At 56.0% G+C, this 26108-nt stretch overlaps 1 protein-coding gene and 1 pseudogene across 5 annotated transcripts in view; both read left to right on the top strand.

Annotated features, from left to right (window-relative positions):
• The window catches only part of PRKAG2 (protein kinase AMP-activated non-catalytic subunit gamma 2), a 261354-nt gene that overhangs the window by 34189 nt on the left and 201057 nt on the right, over window positions 1–26108 (top strand). The window lies entirely within an intron of this gene.
• Window positions 14092–25820, top strand: LOC124525089 (uncharacterized; annotated as a pseudogene).

Genomic DNA, 26108 nt, shown 5'->3' with positions numbered 1-26108 from the left:
ATCTCTCAAAAATGAATAGACGTTAAAATAAATAAATAAATAAACGTGACCTTTCGTGGCCACGGTCTCTGCCGTAACGCACGTTTGCAATGTTGGGAAAACATTCTGCTGAATGAAGGGATGAATGAATGTAGTCATTAAAAAGAAGACAAAATACAATTGCAGTGGTGTTTTGTGTATCTTTAAAGCTGTGTTTTAATAAATAAACGTTAAAAAAAAATTAAAAAAAAAAGGGGGCGCCTGGGTGGCTCAGTCAGTTAAGCGGCCGACTTCGGCTCAGGTCACGATCTCGCAGTCCGTGAGTTCGAGCCCCGCATCGGGCTCTGTGCTGACGGCTCAGAGCCTGGAGCCTGTTTCCGATTCTGTGTCTCCCTCTCTCTCTGCCCCTCCCCCGTTCATGCTCTGTCCTCTCTGTCTCAAAAATAAATAAACGTTAAAAAAAAATTTTAAAGCTGTGTTTTATGAAAAGTGGGTTTGTTTAGAGTAGGAAAAAGAGATACATGGGGAACGTTCTAGAAATTCCAAAGGGGCCTTCTAGATCTCGGTAGATTTGGGGATGTGGTGACCCTGGTATTTATCCTTAAGTTCACTTTGAAATTTTGTCTTCACCTACAGTAATTACTTTTTCTTGATAAACCCACATCCCTGACTCTCTTCTTATTTGATGATTAGGGCTAACTTTTATCAAATAAATGAAACACAGAGGAAGGGAAAGGTGGGCGGGAATTTCCTCTCTTACCAAGGGGCTGGAAAATGGAAGAAGTTAATGGAGCTGGAGGTCAGGGGAGACGGAAAGGGGGGGTCGGGCAGTGGGTGTGGGAGGTCGGGCCGGTGGTGTAGATAGATACACGGATGTGCACACGATCTCCGGGGAGGGGGTGGGGGGGGCACAGGGAGAGAGCCTCTGTCTGTCAGGTGGACCGGCTGTCCGGGTTCACTGGGGACGGGAGATTTCTTGGAAGGTGGGGCTTTCTGTTTTAAAACCTGATCAGTCCTGGGCAAACCGAGAGGAAGTTGATCACTGTATCCACTGGCCAAGGATAAACTGATTGCTTGGTTACTCATTTTTGTTTGGAGGCAATTATGGGCAGGAAAGGGAAGTGAAGGAGTCCTGGGGTGGGGGGCAGGAAGTGTGGCCTGGCTCGGCGTGGCATGGAGGTGAGGTTCCAGGCTCTCTGGTTCTGGGTGTCCCTTTACCCAACGCATTTGTTCTGAGGACGGGATACACCAAGCAAATCCCCATCGAAGGCTGGGGCCGAGGAGACCCACAGAGAGAGACAGACAGAGACACCTGTCTCGGCTGCATTCTTTTCCCGAAACTAGGACTTCACCTTTGTGCCCCTGTCCCCCGTGGGCCTGGTGCGTCATGAGGGTCTAGTATGTGCTTGTCAGAGTCACTCAGCCAAGAGAAAGCACGTGTCTGGTGTCCGGCTCTACGTTAAAGGTTGTATTTATGGAAAGATTCGGCTCAGGTCATGATCTCAAGTTCGTGGGTTCGAGCCCCGCGTCAGGCTCGGTGCTGACAGCTCGGAGCCCGGAGCCTGCCTCGGATTCTGCGTCTCCCTCTGTCTCTGCCCCTCCCCTGCTCGCACTCTGTCTCTCTCTGTCAAAAATAAGCAAACATTAAAAAAATAAATAAAGTATCAATAATTGGGGAGTAATAGAAAATGAATTTGCTGAATCGTGCTGTGTGTGGGTTCAGGGCCGTCTCCGAGAGGCCCTTTCAATCCAAACTTGATTCAAATGGTGTGACAGGGTGCGTAGGCCAAGTAAACACCATTTTCAACCACAGCAAGTTACACTGAGCGCATACAGGGCCAGGGAAGGGGCTCAGAAAACAGAAGGAGGGGCAGAAAAACAGCGGGTGCGCGTCAGCTAGGCGATGCTGGGGTCACAAACGATACAATGACAGCGGTCTCTTTCTCTCCCCGGCTGCGTGTCCCTCGTGGGCAGCCGTGTCCGGTTTGTTCTGGGCACCCGGGCTGAAGCAGCGATCCCTGAGTCCTTGCTGTCAGAGGGAGAAGAGACGATGTTGGAACACGGGACAGCTTCTGAACCTTCCCTCGGGAAGCGGCATGCGGTCCTCCTGAGAAAATCGAGCCGCGTGGCTAGGCCTGATGTCAGGGGTGGGGGGGGGTGCACACGAGGGATGTATGGCAGAGGGAGGGGCCCCCGGGGCCAGCAGTTACCACGGCCTGTACAGTTGGCCACGCCCGAGGGCTTCTTGAAGTCGTCTGGCGTGCATTTCACGCCCCTGGGTGTTAACACAAGCAGCGTGATCCCAGCACATATATATGTTCTTAGAACTGGGATGTCAGGAGACGGGCAGAATGACCCAGAGCAAAGTGCAGCCTGTGCTGTGACCCTTGACCTTAGCCAGATAGGAAGCTTCCAGCTGAGAAGCCTTCTGAGTCATGGGATATTATAAATATTCTGGACCAAGGGCGATTTACTGCGTTGCCCTTGAGCCTCCAAAGTCCAAGCGATTGCTTCTTAGTTCGCTCTGATTCAAAACCCGATTCCTCCTCCTTCTTCTTCTTCTTCTTCTTCTTCTTCTTCTTCTTCTTCTTCTTCTTCTTTTAATGTTTGTTTGTTTATTTTGAGAGAGAGACGTGGGGCTCGATCTCATGACCATGAGATCATGACTTGAGCCGAAATTAAGAGTCAGAGGCTTAACCATCTGAGCCACTCAGGCGCCCAAAACCTGATTCCTTCTTAAAGGGAGAGCTTAGATTCCTGACTTCGTATTTCCCTTCTCAAAGGCACCTTCTCTTTTGAGTACAGATCATGCCACGAATAAGCAGGCTTATTTCCACGAGCTGCTGGTTCTCAATCAGAGTGCATTTCAGTCCCCCGAACCCTTGTTCTCAGCCCCGGAAGTTCTTTCTTTTTTTTTTAAAATTTTTAAAAATGTTTATTTTTGAAAGAGAGAGAGAGAGAGCACAGCCTGGGGAGGGGCACACAGAGAGGGAGACACAGAATCCCAAGCAGGCTCCAGGCTCTGAGCTGTCCGCACAGAGCCCGACACGGGGCTCGAACTCTTGAACCGCGACATCATGACCTGAGCCGAAGTCGGACGCTCAACCGACTGAGCCACCCAGGCGCCCTGGGGGAGGTGCAGGACCGGGCTGAGAAAGTTCAAGAAACAGACGGAGGGGGTCACTTCTTCCCCTGGTCCCTCCCTGGCCTCTGATGTCGCTCAGTTGCGAAGCTTCTGGTGAGGTGAGGTGAGGCCTCCGATAGCCTCAGACGACATCTCCTCTGGTTCTGCTTTCTCGTCAGAGCTGACGTGGCAAAGGGCTGCGTGCCCACCGCTGTGGTGCATACCCACAAAGCGGGGCCGGAGCCCCCCCGGGATTCGTGTTACAGACCTTCCCTGCACCCGGCCTGGCCCTGGCTCTCCCGCCTGTCACCGCAGCTCCTTCCCGGCCCTCGGGTGGCCTGTCTGGGTCACTAAGCCCGATGACGGGGCCGCGCCCTCGGTGAGTTGTTCTCCTCTGCCTTGTCAGCACACAGGCGAGCTCGCAAGTGGGGGACCAGCTGGTCACAGACTCGTGGATGGTGGCCGGCCTCCCCGACTGGGCCCCGCGGCTCGTCATGAGACAGGGCAGCGACGAGAAGTCTCTGGAAACGAGAACGTGCGTAGAAGCTGATGGGGGGGACGGGGCCGGTGGAATCGAGTCAGAACAGTCCTTGTTGGTGTACAGAACCTAGCACCGGGCTACCCGACGGAAAACCTCTCTTCGTCAACTGCTGGGAACGCTCAGCAGTTGGGGGAATTCAGTAGAAGGGCCTGCCGGGCCAGGGCCCTCAGTGCCGTCCCTGCATTAAGTGACAACTTTAACAGAGTGGCAGTGAGCCTTCGAGGCACGAGAAGGGGACTAACTGTCACTAAATCAGTGCCGTCACTGAATCAGCCCCCGTCCCGCCGAGCTACAGTGAGTCGACCCCCACAGGGGGAGGGCCTCTGGGTCAGGCAGGCTAAGACACCCATTAAGATCACGGGGCGAGACAGTAGGGAACGGATTCAAACTCTGGTCCTAAAGCCAGTGGGTTCCCGTGGAAGGTACTGACCCGCGTTTCAATACCTAGGCTTATTCCGGTTAAGAAAGGAAAAGCCCATCACAAAAGCCCACGTGGTGAATGACTCCATTTATAGGAAACGTCCCCCAAGGCAGGTGCACAGACAGAAAGTAGCTCAGCCGTCGCCGGGGACCGGGGAGGGGACAGGGGCGTGGAAGTGACGGTTCACAGGCATGGGAGTTCTTTCGAGGGGTGGGGGGGCGGGGGATGAAAATGTCCCGAAATTGGCTGTGGTGACGACTGCACAGCCCTGTGAATAGACTCAAAACGATTTAACGCGCACTTTACATGAGCGACCTTATTGTTTTTTTTGTTTTTTTTGTTTTTTTTTTAAATTTTTTTTTTCAACATTTATTTATTTTTGGGACAGAGAGAGACAGAGCATGAACGGGCAAGGGGCAGAGAGAGAGGGAGACACAGAATCGGAAACAGGCTCCAGGCTCTGAGCCATCAGCCCAGAGTCTGACGCGGGGCTCGAACTCACAGACCGCGAGATCGTGACCTGGCTGAAGTCGGACGCTTAACCGACTGCGCCACCCAGGCGCCCCATGAGCGACCTTATTGTACGTGGACTCTGGCTTAATAAAGCTGTTGAAAAAATGAAGGGGAAAAAAAAGCAAGTGTCTACATTTCCTGGGGTGGCTGTAACCAAGCACCACACGTGGGGGCTTGGGGGGTGGAACCACAGAAATCTGTCCTGTCCCAGCTCTGGGGTCAAAAGTCTGAAATGCAAGCCTGGGCAGGGCCCTGCTCCCCTGAGAGCCCTCGGGAGGGTCTGTCCCAGGCCCGTCTCCTGGGTTCCTAGATGGCCGTCTTTCCCGTATCTACGAGTCTGTCCGTGTCCAAAGTTCTGCTGTTTGGTAAGGACACCAGTCGTATTGGACCAGGGCCACCCTAGTGCCCTCACTGTTACTTGATTACTTCTGTAAAGGCCCTCTTTCCAAATTAGGTCACCTTCGGAGGTTCCGGGCATTAGGGCTCTAACATATCTTTTTGTGGGGGGGGACACAATTCAGCCCATCACAGCGAAGAAGGGTGTAATGCATTCGGAGACACTGCTTTTATGTTTGTTAAAATGCTTTGGGGCGCCCGGGGGGCTCAGTCGGTTGAGCATCCGACTCTTGATTTTGGCTCAGGTCACGATCCCGGGGTCGTGGGATCGAGCCTCACGTTGGGCTCCACGCTGAGTGTGAAGCCTGCTTAAGATTCTTTCTCTCTCCCTCTGCCCCCCTCCCCCACTTGCGTGCTCTCTCTCTCTCTCGAAAATAAAAAAAATAAAATTGCTAAAGTGCTTAAAAAGTTTTAGCGTTTATTCAATTTTCAGAAAAACTGATACCGAATTCCTTTTATTTTTAAGTTTATTTCTGGGGGGGGGGAGGGGCGGACAGAGGGGGAGAGAGAGAATCTCCATCTCAGCGCAGGGCTTGATCCCGCGAACCGTGAGATCGTGACCCGAGCCGAGATCAAGAGCTGGACGCTTAACAGACTGAGCCGCCCGGGCGCCCCGGTACAGAATTCCTTCAACCGACGTCCTGGGTACGCGAACCTTCTTGTTCTTCCAACTTTCATGGGGATGTCTGCAGGCAGGTGCGCACCAGGGCCACACCCGGCCACGTGGGAAGGCTGGCCTGCACCCCAGTGCCCGTCACCGGCTGGGGCCCGGGCTCCTGCCCCCGGGCGACGCGAGGTCATGCAGCCGAGGCACATTCCTCCTGGCGTGGGCGCGGGAGGAGACGGGGGTGATGGGAGCTGAAGACCGGGTTCCCGTGAGGTGTCCTAAGGACACTTAGGTGCCCACGGTGACGCCCCGCGCTTGGCAGAAGCTCAGCTTCCCCGGGCTGGTAAATGTAGGAGCCCGGTTGTTTTGGTCTTGCTCTGTTAAATCAGGGCTGCAGTTTTTTTTTTGCCGTGGATTCGTTGTTCCGTCCGTCCCGTCGAGCCATTTGCGAGAAAGAAGGGAGCCTGACTGCGTGGTGGGGTGGCTGTCCCTGTCCCCCGCCCCCCGGCACCCCATCACTGACTGGGGCGGCTGGCCACGTCCTACCGGCCCACTCCCCACCCCCCAGCCCGGAGTCCCGTCCTCTCTGAGCAAACTGAACACCCGTCCGTCGAGCTCACCACACGAACGTGTTCTGGACCGTGCTCAGCTTCTCCTCTGTCCCCGTGGGGCCGCAGCAGGGTTCGCGCCAGGTAAGGCTCACTAAACGGTGGTCGGTGGGTTGGGGAGAGGGGGCGGCAGTCTCCAAGCCCTCCTCCTGGCCCCAGTGGCCCTTCCGTTGCTGGAGGCTTCGATGGGCCCCCACAGCCCGGCTCCAGCCCCCGCCCCACCCCGCGGGCGTGTGTCTTGATTACCTGCCACCATTTCCTACTTTGCCTTAAGGTTCGGTGTCGGTGGCTGTCTCTCCCATGGCAGTTGTCGTAGCGTGAGAGGCCACGTGGGGCCCCTTTGACATTGGCGTCCCGCGTCGTTGAAGCGGACCGCACTGCCTCCCGGGCTGCTGGCTCCCATCAGCTCCCAGGCCCCGCACACGTCCTTGACACTGAGCCCGCGCTCGCTCAGTGCACGTGTGCGCCAGGCAGGGTCTCTGTCTGTATCTAGAAGACGCACGTGCCCACGCAACGCCCACGGCAACCCTGTGGGGCAGGGGCGGTTATCGTTAATCCCCATTTTTACAGAAGAGGAAATGGAGGCCCGGAGAGGTTCGGTGCCTGTCCGGGGTCTCAGTGCCAGGAAATGGCAGAACCGGAATTTGAACGCGCAGAAAAGTAGCAGCCGCGTCCAAGGACGGGTGAAGGCTCTTACCCTCCTCCGCTGTATGCCCAGGAAGATGAATCCAGCCTGAGAGACGACACGCTTCGGGGCATGGTTAGAGAGGGCAATCTGGAGGGAAAAATTGCTTTGTGCCCCAGTGTGATTTGTGTTGGTTTCAGTTAAATCGGGGAGCCTGGTGTGTGTGAGGGAGCTGCCTGCTGTCTGCCACCTGGGCAGCCCGGAGCCTTCTGTTCAGCGGTGCCTTTGAGGCGATTTTAGGTCACAGACGTTCAGAACTAGAGCACCTGCCCGAGGTGGCCAAGCTCAGCCCCTCAGCGTTCAGCTGGGGATGTACCCAGCCCGGCTTCGGGCTTAAATAGAAGATCTGGTTGCTGCAAGCCTTCCAGAGCCTTCCGGAACCTTCGCAGAATGTCCAGGGACCAAACAGGGAGCACATACTAGGGAGCCTTACAAATTCCAGGACCCTCTCCCGTGCCTCTTTTTCTTAACCCGTTCCTGCTCACCTCTCAGACCCTCAGCTTCAACCTTGCTCTTTTCACGGAGCTCTTTTTTATGACTGTCCTCCAAAGTAGCCACTTCCTTCTGGAAACTTCTGCGGAGGCCGCCGTCGGTACCACGTGAGGTATGACATTGACCCTCAGCCTGCTTTTCCTTGTCTCCATGGCTTTCCTCCCAGGCGGGACTCGAGTCCCCGAGGCTGGGGGTCTGTCTTCTGTTTCTCTTGTGTCTTGTAGTTGGGGGCTCCGTGCAACGGTGTTTGTCGTTGAAAGAGGGACCACCAAGAGGTCGAGTGAGAGCCGCTGGGTGGAGGGCTGTGGGAACCTTCGACAGACCGAGGGAGCATTGTGTTAAGGGAGAAGCGCGTCCTGCTCTTAACTACAAAAGGAAAGAGGACGACGGGGGCTTTCAAGTGCCGGGCCATTTGTCTTGAAGGTGAGGCCACGAGTCCCGGATGGCAGGCTCCCGCTTTCTGGGTCTGAGGAGAGCCCTCCTTGGTCGGCCAGTGAACCTGGGTGAGATTCAGTTAGATTTCGGGCAGTATTCAACATACCGTGTACTCCTCGGAGCTATGGGGTGGGCCCTGGAAGTTAACGGGATGGATGCTGGAGGAACCAGGCAGGGGGCACGGGAGGGTCTTTGTACGGGCGGGTGGGCTCAGAGCAGACCCCGAGAGGAGGAGAGGTCCGTGTGGGCTTTGGTAGACAGATACCTAGACGTGTGTGTGTGTGTGTGTGCGTGTGTGTGTGTGTGTGTGTCTTATTGACCCCAAGGCCGCCAGTGAGCCCGCAGTGTGCATCACCTTTTTGGCTGCCGGCACCACTGGCGAATCCTTCCCCTCCCGCCATCTGTTCTTTGCACCGTGTGCACCTTGGACTTGTTCAGACAGTCAGGAGAGGTCACCACGGGGCCGCACGAATAAGCCCAGCCTTCCAGCAGGCAGGGCTGAGCCCTTGCTGGTCAGCTGCTGGCCCCCTCACCACCCAGCCGGGTGGCCTGGGGCACGTCACAAGGGGTCTCGTGGGATTTCGAGCTCATATACGTATTGGCTTAGCTGAGAGCTGCAAGTCCGTCGTCGGGCAGGCGACGGGCTCCAGCCCACGCACGCGCAGTCAGTATACACGGGGCTCCCGTGGATGGGGGGCTCGGGACCCCGCTCCACACTGGGGGCTGGGGGGTGGGCCCTTGGGGCCTGGGCGCAGTCTCCCCACACATGCAGCTCCACGAAGTAGCCTGTCTCTGAAGACCTTCGAGAGTCCAGAACTTGGTTGCGAAAGTTAGAGAAACGGTTACCTGTTGAGGGGTTGGGCTGGGTTTGGGTTCCTCTCCATTAAAAGCAGGGCAGGAGAGCCCAAGGGCTCCACGTGCGTTTACAATCCCGGACCTGCCGAGCTTCTAGGTCGCCTGGCCGGAGGCGTCCGCGAGGGGCTGTGAGACACACGGTTCTAAGCCAGCATACATCCAGGTACTTTGGTAAATAGCAGCGTACCCGTACGGGAGGTAGATAAGGCCATGTGTCCCCTGCTTCTGCACACACCCCAACAGTCTCGGTACCAGGTAGTATGTTTGTGAGCAGGGGAGGGGCAGAGAGAGGGGGAGACACAGAATCCGAAGCAGGCTCCAGGCTCCGAGCTGTCCGCACAGAGCCCGACGCGGGGCTCGAACCCACCACCTGTGAGATCATGACCTGCGCCGAAGTCCGATGCTTCACCGGCCGAACCACCCAGGGCGCCCCATCCGGGCGGTGTTTTCAGTGGAAGGAAATCTGAGACCAGAGTCTGCCACCCGCCCCACCCCCCCCCAGATGATTTTAGGCGTTGGGTACAACCTGTCCTTGTAGCTCAAGGCACGTCTTGCCACTGCTCCTGAGCAGATTCTCTAGCTGGCTCATTCAAGGGTCCCGCGGCCCCCGCGGTCCTAACTGAGCCAGCCCGAGCCAGCACTTAGCTTACCTTGGCCACCACTCATTTCACCGAGAGGAAACAGCTCTAAGTTTCTTGAGCTGATTAACAAGGCTTCTGGTCTAGATCTCACTAAGGATGTTGGAAGCGCAGAGCGGTCCTCTTGGTCACGGCGGGGGGTGTCTTAGAAGCTACCGAGCTGTCCCCAGCGTGTCCGCGGCGCCTTAATAGATGCGGGAACGCTGGCCTCGGGCTGTTTGTAGGAATGAGATTCCCAGGTCAAGTGCCACCGCCGTCAACATCCCTGCTTGACCCTGTACGTCTCTGACACCGTTCCCAGCGGATGGCTAAGTCAACACGGTGCCGAGGCCTTCCCATGTCCCCTCTTCTGGGCTGCTGAGCTCCTGAGTGAAACACAAGTGCAGCCAGTGCGGCCAGGAGCTGGGCACTGGGCCCAGGGAACCCTTTGGTTTCAGTGCCTTGGGCTTCTCTGGGCAGAGATCTGGCCGGTCCCAGGACTGCCACCCGGAGCACAGGGCCGGCCGCGGCCACCTACGGAAGGAGGGAGATAGGCTTTGCTGGGCGGCCGCCATCGGCCTTCGGGTTTCCACAAGCGGGGTGACGCATAGACCTGGCGCCGTGGCCAGCGTGGACGTGGGGCCGTGGGGCCCTTTGCTGTTAGGGCTGTGGCTGCATTCCTGCCGCGGCGGCTCAGGACGAGCTTGGCATGCGGCGTGTGACGTCTAGGCTCGCGGCTGGAGGCGGCGGGGGACTTGGCAAAGGGCCTGTGCTGGAACCCCGGTCTGTTACCCGTGACCGGGGCAAGGCACCCTTCTACTCACATGTGATGCGTGTTTCCATTCCTCTGTGGCACTCACACAGCTGAGGTAATGCAGGGAACGGTTTGGGGTTTTCCTGCCACATTTCCCTGGTTATTTGTAGCCTTTGAAGGCCTTGCTCTGATATGCTGCGATGTACTCGCACCAGGACCCGTGACTCCGTCAGATCACATCTGACAGTAATTCCCTTCTTGCACGTGCAAGAGTCTGTCTCCCTGTGTATAAACCTTCACGTGCCTTGCGGATTTGCTTGGGGACCCCTAAAATGGGACTTTCCAACTTCAAGAGGGAGCGTATCCTCTGCTTTTTTTTTTTTTTTAACATTTATTTATTATTGAGAGACAGAAACAGAGCACGAGCAGGGGAGGGGCAGAGAGAGAGAGGGAGACACAGAATCCGAAGCAGGCTCCAGGCTCCGAGCTGTCCGCACAGAGCCCGACCCGGGGCTCGAGCTCACGAACCGCGAGATCATGCCCTGAGCCCCAGTCGGACGCTCAACCGACTGAGCCACCCAGACGCCCCGAACCCTCTGCTTTTTAATCACACGAGCAATGAACGAGCCCCTGCCCCGGAAAAACCAGAAGATGCAAATAAGCAAAAATAAACAAGTAAAAGGGGGTGTGGGCCTGTTAGCACGGTGTGGAGCACGGTCAGGCTCGCGACTGAACGCACCCGTGATTAAATCCCGGCGTTGCGACTGACGTGTTCGTAACCTTGGCAACTCAGCCCCTCTGAGCGACAATTTCCTTATTGATTAAAAAAAAAAAAAAAGTATCATTTTACCCATTTACCTCTTGTGCAAGTTGAGATAGCGTATGTAAATACCCTAAGCACTAAAAATACACTCGAGAAATCGATTCCGAGGGAGAGTCCGGGTAATAACCTACAGAGGTCAGGAAAGGGCATGGGGGGCGGTGCGAGACCCATCAGGATTTTGATGGAAAACCAGCCGTGCGGAAGTGTAGAGGCAGTTGTGTGGGGGCGTGGGGGTGCTGAGGGGCCGGCGAGGACTCTGGGTGACAGCTTTCTGCGAGCCCGAGCGGTTGGAAGGTGGGCAGGCTGTGGGCCAGGCTCTCACGGGTCTGATTTCCCTTCCTGCGCAACGTGGTCTGTTCTGTAGGTAGTATGGAGCTAGCCTTCTGGTCGTCTTGTTTGGGTTTTGCATTGTCTTTTTTTTTTTTGGTCTGGGGAGGGTGCTACGGGTAATGCTCAGAAAGCCGTGTTTACGAAGATTAATTAGCGCAGGGGAAGTGAGTCAGAGGGGATGGGCCACAGGCAGGAATATCCCCAAGACCAGAGACCGGGCCGGCAGTGGTCTTCCGGTGTTCTACAGAGGTCTTTGATCTCCTGGCCTCTCCTTTAGGAGAGCCGACCTGCGCTCTCTAAGGCAGGGGTGGGGGGGGGGGGGAGGGTGGCGATCGTGGAAAAGCTCCAAGCCAGCAGAGGAAGCAGGGTTCGCAGGGTGCAGCGGAGAGTTTGGGAGTAGCAGTGGATGCAGGTGGAAACAGTAACCGTATTCGTGGCTGGTGGCTCGCAGGCTGGAGTGGGGCTGTTTGTGCGCCTCGATCTCTGCTGCATAATGACGCCGGGGACCCGAGACGTGGAATCGCCGGCAGTCAGGGCTGCACAAAGTCGCTCACACCCCCGTAAGTCATGCACGGGCCCTTGTCTCCCAGCGCACTGTCTCCAAAGACCGACAGCAGCTGCCCAGCTGCTCCAACTTGTCTCCAAGTTGAACACTTTGGATGGTGAAACCCAGCTTCCCTGGCATCTCCAGCCATTCCAAGCAAAACTAATTAGGCTTTTTCCGCAGGCCTATGTGCGTGCTTTGGAATGAAGCGCACAGAAAATAAAACAAGCCCAGCTAACCCAGCGAGGCTAGTTCCAGAAGCAGCAGGAGAAAATATTGTGGTTGGCTGGGTCCCCGGTGGACCCCGAGTGCCAGAGCCAGGGGGTTGGCCGCAGGGTGACGGCACTTTGCTCGTCGCTAAATGGCACCAGCTTCTTGCTAAACCGTGAGTTTACACTAGTACAGCCCGCTGGTTCCAGAATGAGCCCGTACATCCCAAGTTGCTGCTTGTTCGTGTCCAAATGCTTCCTCGTCCGTTATCCCAACAGCAGCCCTGAGAGACGGGCAGGGCGATTGTTTTCTCGGAGGGAGACCTGAGGTTCAGAGAGATGGTTTGGATCCGAGCTGTTGTCCCAGAATGTGTGTGTTTAGGTCCGAGAGGGCCCGGAGGTCCTTTAGGTAACGCATCGCTCCTTCCTCAGGCAAGAAAACAGTCCGGTTCAGGTGACTGTCTCAGGTCGGCTCAGCTTTCCCGGTGCCCAGGGAGACCCTGGCACTGTGCCCACGCCTGTGATCTCTCTGGCCTCAGAAGGGACCATTGGATAAACAGTGACTGCCCCATACCTTCTGGGCAGAAAGTGACCTTAAGAAAGCCGCAGGCTTCCAACCCTATTAGAAGTTTCCTGAAGTCCCAAACTCTTAGTCAGTTGCCTCTTTGTTCATGAGCCTTGGAAGCCATGTGACGTTACTTTCTCCCTATGAAGCTTCCCGCATACCTCCTCCGCATCCATTCTACCCTGCCTTTCAATTAGCCCCCCTTTCTGGAACCACGGATATGCCAGCTAAATCCTGTCATAGAATCAAAGAATAGATTCTTCAAAGACCTCTCCTCCGCTTGAATACCTGTAGCAATGAGTCGCTCGCTATCTTTCGAAGCAGTTTCTCCATCGCCAAAAAGTTGAAGTCCTGAGTAAATTTTATCTGAGGATAACCATTGCAGGGTTCTGAAGTGAGGACCCTCATTGTCTCCTTAAAAAAAAAAAAAAAGTACTATGAGTTTCTTTTAAGTTTATTTACTGGGGGGGGGGAGGGGCAGAGGGTGGGAGAGAGAGAATCCCAAGCAGGACCCATGCTCAGCGTAGAACCCAACTCGAGGCTTGACCCCACCAACCGTGAGATCGTGACCGGAGCTGAAACCAAGAGTCAGACGCTCAACCCATTGAGCCACCCAGGCACCCCTCTCCTTTAAAAAAATAAAATAAAATAAAATAAAAGGATTTTAAAAAATGATAAGTAATCTCTACACCCAGCGTGGGGCTCGAACTCACAACCCCGAGATCAAGAGTCACACGTACCACGGACCGGGCCAGCGGGGGGCCCTAGCCTCATTTTCTCCTGATCCATTTTCTTACCAACCGGCTTGCACGCTCCCCGGGGAAGCGTGTTCAGGGTACTTGGGATTTGTTGTAATCAGGCAGGGGAAACACCCACGTGACTGTCGAGGAGGAAGGAGTCTCCCATGCTCACGGATCCCTAGAAACATGAGGCACGCATGCCACGCCGGTCCACGCAGAGAGGCACCAGGCTGGGTCAGGAGGCAGAAGGCTCTATCGCGGTTTCTGCGGGAGGGAACGCGTGAGGCAGGGTAGGGGGTTTGGGATTGGCTGGGCTCGGCGGGCTCTGGGTCCGACGGCCGTCCCCGGCCGTGCGGGCCCTGCATCCAGGTGGTTAGTGTGCCAAGCGTAGCAGCTCAGAGCGTGAAGCTGTTAGAGGAGCTCAGGTTGTGTGCACTCTGGATGGCCGTCGTGTGTCTGAGGGGCGTGCACCCTCTCTAGGGAGCGGCTCGCCCGCGGAGGGCAGTCCCACCGGGGTCGGGGGGTGGGGGCGGGGGGGGGTGGCCCCGATGTCAGAGCGTCAGGATTACAGATGATAAGACAGGGTTAAAAAAGGTGAGGCCCGTACTGCCTTCCAGATGTGTCTGCAGGTTGTGCGGGTGGGGCTGAGGGACCGGGTTTCCCATGGGAATTTCCCTAGCAGAGCCTTCGGGAAGGGCCTTCGCCAGTATTCCTGCCGGAGAGAAAACTGCATCCTCCGTAGTCCAAGGGCGGGGATCCCCAGGGAGCCGGGGTTTCTGCAGCCACCGAGCCCTTCGCCCCGAAGCTCGCAGGCCTGGGCGGAGGGGGACGGCCCAGGGGGCTCTGCGCCCGGATGCCGCCGGCCGCTGTTGCTGCTGCATCATCGTCGGCCTCTGCTGCCTTCGCCTGTCCTGCCGCCTGTCTTTTTAAGAGACCTGGCTCGGCCCTCCCTCCCGCTCCCTTGCTGTGTAGTAAGGAGTCGCCTCCCCGGCAGCCCCTGGCACAGGTGGTGATGACAGCTGGCTGCGGTCCCGTCGCTGGGGGGATCTGCCCGCGCTCTGCCTGCGTGTTGAGCAGCACACCCGCTCCCCTCGCCCGCGCGGTGCCGGGCCGGCTCATGCTGTCTGCCGTCCGCTTGGTGCGCCGCTCTGGGGACCGGGAACACGCCCAGCCCCGGTCCCCATCTGTTGCAGACGGGCAGCGGCGGCGGCTCGGGGAGCAGCCGAGCCCTGGAAGTCGCCTGCGCTGAGGGGGCCGGGAAACCCCTTCTCTCATGGGCCTCTGGAGCAGGCGGCGGCATCCGTCAGAGCTGGGAGCCCCGTGTCTGCGGCGCCAGCGTCCTGCCGGCCAGCGTCGTGCACCTGCCGTCAGCGCCCGCGGGAGGCGACCTCCGGGACCCCTCGGGGCCAAGTAAGCCGACCCCCCGGAGCCGGATTCCCGAGCGCGTGGTGACTGCGCGTTCCCGGGTGTGCGGCTCTCCCCCCGCCCCCCTTCTGACGCTTTGTCTCCTCCGTCTGCCAGACTGATGCCGAACCGGCGCTTTGTTCCGCGGGGGCCTCTTGCTAAATTCAACACCCCCGGGCGGAGCTCAGTGCTCCTTCCCCACCTGGGCGCTGTGTGTTTGGTGCTTATGTAACTTTTCGTCGGGGTTTAAAGAGGATCCGTCGGGAAGGTGGTGTGAGTGTGGGGGCGTGTTCGCCGGCCGCCGGTCCCTCTCCGCGTTCTGTCCCTCCTCCCCCTGCCCCCGCGGGCCGCCAGGAGCCGGAGCTGCCCGGTCCTGAGCGTGGCTCTCGGCCCCACCTTCCCACCGCCGCCGCTGAAAGTTCCCTGCCGAAATCCTGGCGGGATCCACACGGGCTGCCGTTCTTTTCCTTCCGCCGGTCCCCGAGCCGTCACTTAGTAAATCTGTCCCGAACAGCAAAGGATGGGGATGATGCGGGAGCCTTTGGGCACCGCCCGTGGTGGCCTCGGAAGGCTCGCGATCGCGCACTCGCGTCTCCTGCCGGCCGAGGGTGAGCTCCAGGAGGCATACTTGTTGCTTTTAACTCACGGACAAGGCGTTGAAGAAACGGCAGCTGGGAGGGGGCAGACAGAGGGAGACATGGGAGATGTCCTCACCCGTGACTGGGCCAAGGCTTGTCTCGGGTGGGGAGGGGACACCTGAGACGGTAGCACCGCCCCCAGAAAGGGCTGGATTCGGAGGCCGCCCGGGCTCTCACCCCCACCTCTGCTGACACCTGGGTGGGGGGGTGGCTCGCTGCTTGGAGCTCGCTGCTGAGTGTTTGGATCGCCCCCCACGACCCCCTCTGTAAGCCAGGGGCTACCCCGATCGGTCATGCGTGACCGAACTTCAGCTCAGAGTTTGTGTGGCTGGTACTTGAGTCCTGCTGATTGGGGGGGGTTACCCAGCAGGGGTGGGGGCAGGAAAATAGGAGAACGAGGCTTGATTCTCTGCTTCTGGACTCACAGTCTGGGGGAGGGGGAGACACCGTATTAGACCGTTCAAGACTTGAGAAGCAGTAGAGAACCAGGCGCGGGATTTCGGCAGGTACCCAGTGCCGAAGGCAGCGGACTGGCGGTCTGGGGGCCGTTGGGACGGGGCAGTGCGGAGGGGCTGGGGCTCGGCAGGCTCCCCCCGGGCCTGGGGACAGCAGGACGCAGGCTTGTGCCTGAGTGCAGGGGAGACCCCAAAATATAGATGCAGGTGCCTTCAGGTGTGGCTAGGTACTTCTCGTACCTAGTGGGGGCAGAGGGGAGGGAAGCGAGCGGCCAGCCCACGTTGTGACGAGCAGATTGCCATTGGCCCAGTGCCCCGCGGGCCCCGTGCGCCTCTCGCCGGGCTGACTGCTGGCCCTGAGAGCAGCCCAGCTCACTCCCTGGCCCAGAGAAGAGGAAACACACCCTTGAGTCCTAGATGCCGGGCACTGGTCATCCAAGATGAGTCCGATGCTTGGCCTTGACCTCATCGGTGAATAGTACTGGGTAGCCAGGGCTCCCTCAAAATGGAGGTTCTGATTCTGCATCCTGCTTTCAGCTCAGCTGTTAAGTAATGGAATCCTTCTTGGATTTTCCTGACCTCCGCACTGCTCTCTTTCAAACCGTATGCTCTTTTCTTCCTTTGAAAGTGTTGAATTCTTTCCTCCCACGGGATGCCCATATTGACGAGGCTGGACCCATACCTTCCAGCAAATCCCCTTAGTGTTCCCTCGTGCTCAGCCTGTGGGCCAACATAGGTCCATGCGTATACTTTTTGTTTTATGCGTTATTTTATATTAGGTTGTGTTCAGTTCTTCTGGGTGGGTTCGAGTGATAATTCCCTCTCGGTCAGTTAAGGCTTTCATTTCTTAAAGGGATTTGCCTCCCTATCACCTGCTCTTCGCTCCTTATGCTTTGGTAAATATTTATTGACTATGGATTAGGCTCCAGGTGCCACAATGGGCATTTTCGTGGATGTTGACGATCTTAACTCTCATGACGATCCTGGGAGGTTTGCCTCATTCTACACAGGGGGAAATTGAGGCCCTGTGAACTTGAACTGTTTGCCGAGCTTACGTAGCCAGTAAATGGCAAACTGGGGTTCAGACTCAGGCCCTCCGACGCCAAAGTCCCCTCCTCCCACTGCACTGCACGGGCACATGGCAGATGTCCGACCGTGAAAACTCGTGTATCAGCCGCCATCACGGCGTGGTGACCAGCGAGCCAATGGACCTAAAAGTATTTTCACCAGTAAGGATCAGAAGGGTGATCTCTGCTTACCCAAAAAGTCCAAGGGCCAGTTCCCAGCTTGTAATCGATGCTTCGTCAGTAGCTGCCCTCTTCCCGTAGGTGAGTGGTCAGCTGTGGGATGCCCCAGCTGAGCCCAGAAGAATTTCTCTCCAAGCAGGGCCTTGAAGTGATTTGGTTTGCTGATAGAATTCTCTGGGTCTTATCACTTTGATTATTCATCAGGAAATCAAGGCTGGAGGGCTGTGGCTTCCACTGGGTTCTGGTGGTTCCCCTGTTGTGCTGGTCTGGCCAGGTCCCCACCTGTCCTTGGAGCTGGCCAATCCCGGCCCCCCCCCTCCTGCCCCACCTGTCCCATGTGGACACGGCTGTCTATCTCAGTGTGGTCCCCCTGCCACCGCCATCTCCTGAAGGTCACAGCCGCACATTTACATGACCTTCCTGGAATCGTACATTCCTTTCTTGATTTCTTTTGGCATCTTTCACCCTAAGATCTAGCGCGTAGGGGGAGGTAGGGAGAAAGCAGAGGAAAACAGAGCCAGACTTGGGTTCTTGTTTTGATTTTCCTTTGCCAGTGAGGTGTGTGGTGGCATTTTATTGCCTCACGTCTGCTTTTAAGGGGGTCTGCCGTCTGCTTGGTAAGAATGGCCTCATCTCGTTAGTCGCCCGTGAGTTAGAGACTCGCTGTGCAGATTCCAGTAAATAAGGGAACAGACACTCAGCAAGTCGAGCAGACTCAGCTCTACCGTCTGCCCCCACAGCCGTGTTGGGGGGCTGGCAACATGGTGGCGGGGGGGGGCTCCAGGCAGCCCGAGGAGGGTAGAATGGAGGGCTGTGGAGTCGGGGGTTCACATTCTCCCCCAGGCTGGTCTGCCTTTCCTTTTTGGTTCAGGGCTGCTATGATCCGAGGGCCCCTAGGACAGGGTTTCGTTGTTTTTTGGAGAGAGAGCCAGGAACCGAGTCGGGAGCTAAGGAGAGGTAAGAGGCAGTCCCAGGCCTCAGAAAAGTCAGTGGGGCTTTTCCTTTTCGCATAATCCGCACAGCTCACGTATTTGACCTTAAGTGCAGGCGTTCTCTGTGATTTGCAAGTTCCATCGGCTGCGGCACATCCGGAGTCACATTTTCATGGCTGGAAGTAAACGTGGGGCTGACCCGTCCGGGCCCTTGGGGGCCCTGGAGACTTCCAAGGTGGAGGGCGGAGCTGGGGTGGCCTGTGTTCCGGGAAAGGTGGTGAGGGAACGGGCAGAACGTTACCCTCATTTAGCGCAGGGACGGTCCACAGCCCTCCCCTTGACCGGAGCAGCCCGTGGAGTCGTCTGTGAACCGTGTGAACCATATCGGGTGTGGGACCCTCTTGGGAAGGAACGAAGATGACAGAACCCAAGGTAGGAGGGACGAAAGCAAAAGGACTCCTTCCGGAAGAGCGTGAATCTGACCCGGGGCCTCACGGCTGCACCGCTGGTCCCTGCCCTCGGCTCCGGGGCCGGGGGAGGCAGGGGTCCTGGTGCTTTGCACAAAGCGTGGCCACCTGACGGCTAAATCCCGCCCACCACGCGCTTAGCAAAGCTTTGAGACGTGTCAAGACGGTTGAGGATTTTCGCCCGTAGGGATCAGAAGGATGATTTCTGCTTATCCAGAAAGTCCAGTTAACCCTAATCCTGAAAGTGCCATCACAGGTACCTGATCCGTCCCCTACCCAGCGTGGGCAGGAAACACGTGGTTCCACAAAGGTGAGCTTTCTGGATAACAGACACTCCTGAGAGGGTATGTGACAGGCTCAGAAGACGGAGGGGCGTTCCTATTTCAGAGTCAAGACTGAGCCGACCTGCCGTGCGTCCTGGGAGGGGTGTCTGCATTTTAGTAGCGAGCAGGAACGGTATGTTTGTAAGGCCCAGCAAATGAAGATGAGAGGGAAACTTCCAGTACCCAGACGCGGGGGGGGGGGGGGGGCGGGCCCGGCCAGGCGCCCGCACAGACCCCTTCAATCACACGGGCTTTGGCCTCTAACAGGTGTGCGAGGGCCTCTTAATGAGACGGCTGCTGCTGCACGAGTTAGGGCAGGGGGTGTGGAGGAGGGGCTGGGGATTCATCCGTTCGAACAGATTTTCCACTCCGAATCCCAGAGCCCTGTATCCCCTGGTGGGATTCGCCCTTCATGCGAGGCCAAGGCCAAGACCAGAGCCGGGCGCTTACCCAGCACGGCCAGGCCTGGCTCAGAGCTGGCCGCCGGCATCTGTCTCCACCCACTCGCTCTGACTCATCCCACACTTATCTGCTCAAATCACAGAGCCTTGAAATGCGCTTGCCGGTTGGTCTTCCAACAAAAACTCCGGGGGGGACGCTCGGAGGGAAAGGCGGGTCCTGGAGGAGGAGAGGAGGGGCCTCGCTCCAGCAGGCCTGGGGTCCGGGAAGGGGCTCTGGGTGCTTCCCCGTGCAGGGCCCCGGGGACGCCTCCCTTGGGGTAGTGTCAGGACGCCCCTCCAGGCCTTCTCAGCGGCCACCTGGCGGCTCTCCCCAGAAGGGCTTGTTCCTTCTCCTGGCCGCGTAGACAGAGGGCACCGGGCCACGCCGCCGTATACAGGATTTGTTTTTCCCCTTCTCCTCTTCTTCCCCAGATCCCTTCTTGGTAGCCGAGGACCGTGCCCCACCCCACCCCACCGTCACCCCTGCGCCTGCTCTCTCCTAAGTGGGGAGGAAAGACCTCTGGCAATGGACCAGAGCCCCCAGTGTTTCTCAGAGGGTGGCCTGGGGGCTTGTTAAAATGCGCATTCCTGGGTCCCACCCCCGCCTACTGACCGGGAAGCTCAGAGGCCCATGGTAGCATCTTACAGGCACTGAGGACTGGCTTCAGGCTGGAGAGAGGAATCTGGACTATCGACTGGGCTCATTCACCTGAAAAGAAGATTCTAGACCTTCTTACCCAAGGTCTACCAAGATACCAGGTCTAACAGTTTCCCCCCAAATCGGCTTTCTCTAGTTTCATGCATGGGGATAGATAAGGAAATCATGGTACGATTGCAAAAAAAAGTATATGAAAAATCCGAAGAGTATTTTTCAATAGTCCCAGATGCCTGGGGACTGTGGCTAATCCAGAGTCTCGAAAGCTGTGTCTTATTCGGAATGCTAACTGTCAAAAAAAAAAAAAATTAGAGTACTATAAAACGTGCTTAACAATGAAATAAACCTGCCATCACCCAGTCTTGACACTGCAGGTACTTTTAGGGTCTCAGTAATGCCACTTCGACAGAACCTGGAGTGCCAGTGAGTGGGGACGTCGGGTGGAGATAAGCCACCTCTGGTCAACCTTCTCGATCACATTTAAATATCCAGCCGTGGTTTCCGCGCTAGTGATCCCTAAACTAGCCACGTGGCTGGAGGGAAGGGGGTAGTTAGTAGTGGCAGGAAGTCACAGCCTCGGCCCCTGAGTGTCTCTGGGCACCCCCTCCCCCCCCTTCCCCGCGTCTAGGGCCTTCCTTTATGTCTAGGCTCCCTGTTCCCGTGGCCCCCACGCTGGCCGGCTCCAAGCACGTTTTCTGCCTGGCCATCCCTGCCCCATCTGGATTTCTCTCCTTTCTCTCCTAGGCCTTCAGGGTCCTTTTATGAGATTAATAATCCAGTGAGCTACCAGTTCAGAGAAGGGATTCATTTTAATGGGTTGTCTCTCATGGTTGTCATTTAAGTATTGCCTTGATCCAGATAAAGGGCCAGATAAAGGATAGGACGTTTAAGCACCCCCACAGGATTGTGACACCTCACATACTGGGGATTCACCTTTGGGAGAAATTGGGCTCTTGGTGTCCAACAAATCTCTCTTCCCTAGATCGGTAGTCACTGCATGTGTCTGGGCTGGGTTCTGGAACGTGACATGCCGGGTCTTCAGATCCCAGGTAAGGGAGGAAGGGACAACTGAGCCCCTATCTGACAAGTGTAATAAGGTGCTTTGTCACCAGGGGGGCGATTGAAACCAGAGAATTTTGCTGCGAATAAAGTGCAACGATCACCCACACGGCACAGCTGCTTCCTGAAAATTCTACTCCCACTGCATGAAAAAGCACACTCAATATTCCAGGATTAATAACGCAGACATCTTCCCTGTGTTCTGCAGATTGTGTGATTTTCTTTTTTTTTTTTTTTCTCCCCTATGGCATGGGGATGGGTGGTGGCTGGTGGGGGTCACTCTGTGGTCAGATTTATTGACCTATAGTTTCCATGCAATAAAATTCACCAATTTTAAGTATGCAGTTAGGCAGATGGTGATGTGCCCAGGCATGCAACCAGAGCCATGTTCACGATGTAGGACGCGCCCTGTAGGTCCCTCGTGTCCCTTTGCATTCTGTCCCCTCCCCCCAGCCCCATCCTGACACGGCGGAGGGGTGTGTGAATGTCCCGTATCTGGCACAATTCCAGACCCACGGATGCTACTTAAATGAATAAGTACATCAGCGGCTCTAACATACTAAAAAAAAAAAAAAATCCCCCCAAGACGCCTCTGTGGTTTCTCCCTTTCATCCTGAGTTTTAAAAGATGGTCTGAGAAGCATTTGCTGCTAGCTTCTGCATTTAGCCAGTCCTGATAGCAGTCTCCTGATCAGCCGGAGATAATCAGTGTCATCAGAGCCGATGACATTCCAGGTGAAAGCAGGGGACTGTCCGTCCTCATTGTTTATGCGGCCGTGGGCACGTGCGCGCTTCCTTTCCACGTTTTGAAACACTGGAAACGCCGCAGGAGCGTCTCACCCTAGCCCGGAAGCGCCCAACCTACATCCCTCCCCGCCTTTCTGGGCTCAATAAACAGCATGTTGCCCCTAAATAATGGCATCTTGCCTGTAAAATCAGGGAAGTGTTTTGATGTAATAGGCAGCATTTCCCCACAATCTCTTTATACGTTAGCCCCTAGGTGTTCCACGTTTGCATATTTGTGTATGTTAGCTCCTAATCTGGTAGGAACTCCTCTGATTCCCACTTTGTGGATTTGAAAACTGAGGTGCTGGGGCGCCTGGGTGGCGCAGTCGGTTAAGCGTCCGACTTCAGCCAGGTCACGATCTCGCGGTGTGTGAGTTCGAGCCCCGCGTCGGGCTCTGGGCTGATGGCTCAGAGCCTGGAGCCTGTTTCCGATTCTGTGTCTCCCTCTCTCTCTGCCCCTCCCCCGTTCATGCTCTGTCTCTCTCTGTCCCAAAAATAAATAAACGTTGAAAAAAAAATTTAAAAAAAAAAAGAAAACTGAGGTGCGGAGGAATTAGCTTTCACGAGATTACGTAGTTTTCTGGCCATCCATTGCTGTATCACAAGCCACCCCAGATTGAGAAATCTGGTTGGGGGGGGCACCCGAACGGCTCAGTCGCTTGAGTGTCTGACTCTTGATTTCGGCTCAGGCCACGATCTCACAGTCCGTGGGATTGAGCCCTGAGTCGGGCTCCAGGCTGACAGCTTGGGATTCTGTGTCTCTCTCTCTCTCTCTCTCTCTGCACCTGCCCCGCTCACATGCACACGCGTGCTCTTTCTCTCTCTCTCTCTCTCTCAGGATAAATAAATAAGCAGTAAAAAAAGAAGTATAGTTTGGAGTCATCACAGGTCTGGAGGTTGCCTGGCTCAGCCCAGCAGTTCTCACGAGGGGTTCCTCGCGCACCCTCGGCCAGATGGCGGCTGAGGCCGGAGCGCTCTCAGGGTTTCTTCACCCTGCGTCAGGTGCCTGGGCTGGTTGGTGGCTCTTTCTCCGTGCCGCCTGTCCACCTGGCTGGCTCGAGCTTCCCCGCGGCAGGGTGGTCTCCGGGCAGTTGGATGTTTAACAGCTGGTTTCCCCCAGGGCGGATTCCAGGAGATCCAGAGATAAACCGCCGGGCTTCTTATCACGTGATCCTGTGTCTGTGTCTCTGTTGATCACAACAGCCCAAGGTCAAGGGAGGGAAGGATGTGGACTCAGCTCCTTGGTGGGGGCGGCGCGTGTGTGCAGGGAGGGAAGCCGTGCACGGAGGCCCTCTTAGGGGCAGACTGCCACACCGCCAAGACGCAGACTGTGGGCCCGGCCCCTCATCCGCAGCCCGCTCCCTTCAACTTGGGCCACGGTGAGGAGGTCACATCACGGCCGGTTGGATATACTCCCCATAAGGCAAGTTTCCCAGAGCACCGGTTCTATTCCATTTCTTTATTTTTTTATTTAATTTTATTTTTTGTTAACATTTATTTATTTTTGAGAGAGAGAGAGAGAGAGAGAGAGAGTATGAGCAGGAGAGGGGCAGAGAGAGAGAGAGAGAGGGAGACACAGAATCCGAAGCAGGCTCCGGGCTCGGAGCTGTCAGCACAGAGCCCGACGCGGGGCTCGAACTCACGAACCGTGAGATCATGGCCCGAGCCGAAGCCGGACGCTTATCCGACTGAGCCACCCCGGGCGCCCCTCTGTTCCGTTTTATTAACAACGACAACAAAGCCTGTTTGGACTGTGTGGATTTCAGGACCCTGCAGTTGGAGAAAGGCTGTCCCACATTTTACTAACCCAAGGACCAACTCCACTGGATGCCACACCAAAGGTTAAAGCAAACGGTTGAAACAGGAGGGGACACAGATGACATTTCTCAAGGGTCCAGCAAAAATCTGAGGTTGGACGGGGCGCCTGGGTGAGTCAGTCAGTTAAGCATCCAACTCTTGATCTGGGCTCATGATCCCGTGGTTGTGAGATCGAGCCCCGTTTCCGCTCTTTGCTGGGCCTGGAACCCTCTTAAGATTCTCCCTCTCCTTCTGCCCCTCTCCCCCGCTCGCACGCACACATACTCTCTCTCTGCCTGAAAATAAATGAATAAATGAATAATGACATACACATCTGAAGTTTGACAGTGTCATCTGTTGGTGAGGCTACGAAGGAAGCAGACCCCCCTCCTCTGCCATAGTCAGGAGGGCAGCACGGCCCGGTCCTGAGGAGGACGGGTTGCGGTATTGCCTAGAAATCACACGTCCATGGCACTTTGAGCAGTCACACTTCTGGGAACGTATCCTAGAAACACGAAGACTGCGCAAAGTTCCCGTGACCGCCTTGTCGTCGTGGCCAAAGATCAGAAACTCTCACTGCCACGGGGGCTGGTGCAGCTAGAACGTTCCATCCAAAGGAGCGTGCCCCGGACACCGGAAAAATCTCTGTGCTCAAAGTGGTTCCTTTGGGGGTGCATCATGGATGGGGCCAAGGGTAGATGCCCAACTTTTCCTGATGCATCGTTTTGACTTCATGAGCCACACTTGACTATTTTTAAACTGGTTAAGTGTATGTGTTCTGGGGAGAGAGAGAAAGAGTGTGAGTGGGGGGAGGGGCAGAGAGAGAGGGAGAGAGAGAATCCCAAGCAGGCTCCTCCCTGTCCTCACAAAGCCCAGCTCGGGGCTCCGTCCCACAAACCGTGAGCTCATGACCTGAGCCCAGGGCAAGAGCTGGATGGATGCTCAACCAACTGAGCCACCCAGACGCCCCTAAATCAGCATCGTGTGTAGGACTTGAGTCACGTGTCCACCAAAGATGGCTGTGCTCTGGCTAGCTGAGCAAAGGTTGGAGTGAGCCCCCGCGTGGCCGCGGAAGACCTTTGGAGGCGCTGACTACTGTGAGGAGGATAAGGCTCCAGGTGGAAAAGCATGAGCCAGGTGACACTGTTGAGGAAAATTTGGTTTTTAATATCGTCACCAGAAAAATTAACCAACCTCCAGGAGCAGAAAGCAATCTACTTGGACACGGATCAGCCTACATTGGACTTAATGCTGTTTTCTGCGGTCTAATAGCAAATAGTGTCAGGGCGCCTGGGTGGCTCAATCCAGTAAGCGTCCAACTGTTGATTTTGGCTCAGGTCGTCACCTCACAGTCGTGAGATTGAGCCCCGCGTTGGGCTCTGTGCTGGGCGTGAAGCCTGCTGGGGATTCTCTCTCTCTCCCTCTTTCTGCCTCTCCTCTGCTCGTGCTCTCTCTCTCTCTCTCTCTCTCTCAAAATAAATAAACGTTTTTTTTTTTTGTATTAAAAATTTTTTTTTCAACATTTATTTATTTTTGGGACAGAGAGAGACAGAGCATGAACGGGGGAGGGGCAGAGAGAGAGGGAGACACAGAATCGGAAACAGGCTCCAGGCTCTGAGCCATCAGCCCAGAGCCTGACGCGGGGCTCGAACTCACGGACCGCGAGATCGTGACCTGGCTGAAGTCGGACGCTTAACCGACTGCGCCACCCAGGCGCCCCTCTTTTTTTTTTTTTAATGTTTATTTATCATGAGAGAGCACGTGCAAGCAGGGGAGGGGCAGAGAGAGAGAATATGCCAGGCAGGCTTTGTGCTGTCAGCCCAGAGCCCGACGCGGGGCTCGAACTCATGGACCGCGAGATCGTGACCTGGCTGAAGTCGGACTCTTAACCGACTGAGCCACCCAGGCGCCCCAATAAATGTTTTTTAAAAATAGCAAATAGTCTTTTTCAACGCATCTTAAACGTGACACAGGCTCGTATAGCCGCTGGCTTGCCGATGGCAGGGATCCCATTGTTGACTATGCATGCATCGTACAAAGGTTTTTTAAATTTACCCTTGAATACAGGTGATTTGAATTGTGAAGCCCGTACCCTAACGCGGGGTGGATTGGTTGGTCTCGTTCCTGGTGGTCTATACGCTGGTTTCTCGGCTATTCCCTGTGAATGGTGGCCTAGCAGCTAGCTATGAGTCAGAAAGGACTCAGCTGCTCCCAGGGAAAGGAAACAACTTGCTGGATTAGAATTTCCAAGCCTGTCTTTAGAAAGATGTCTTTCTTTCCCATTTTGCTCCAGACTGTGTTTGCAGCACGCGTGGGATCGAGGTCAATATAAACTAATTTTGGAAAGGCTCTTCAGTTACCCGAACCCGGCCCAGGTTAAACAAATGTGTAACCCTCCGCCCTCCCCCCACCCCAATAAAATTGTAATGTATAAAAAAAAAAAAAATCATTGCTAGGTTATAACCTTAAGAATTCAAGGTTCTGGCGACAGCGTGTAGGCCAGTTACCGGTGTCCTGGGTGCACTGAATGCCAGGCGAGGGGTACGGGAACTTCTGCCCCGGGCAGGGGGGACCCTGGAGGTTTCAGCCAGCAAGGCTCTCGTTCAGCGTTATTCCGTTCTCCAGGCTGGGCACACCGACCAGGGTGGACTACAGCTTCTTGTTATCC

The sequence above is a fragment of the Lynx rufus genome, unplaced genomic scaffold (genome assembly GCF_022079265.1).
Source record: "Lynx rufus isolate CCGP_SWC_20201006 ecotype Redwood Valley unplaced genomic scaffold, mLynRuf1.p SCAF_4, whole genome shotgun sequence".
In the NCBI taxonomy this organism is placed as follows: Eukaryota; Metazoa; Chordata; class Mammalia; order Carnivora; family Felidae; genus Lynx; species Lynx rufus.
The sequence above is the reverse complement of the archived record's forward strand: the minus strand, read 5'-3'. Positions and strand labels throughout refer to the sequence as shown.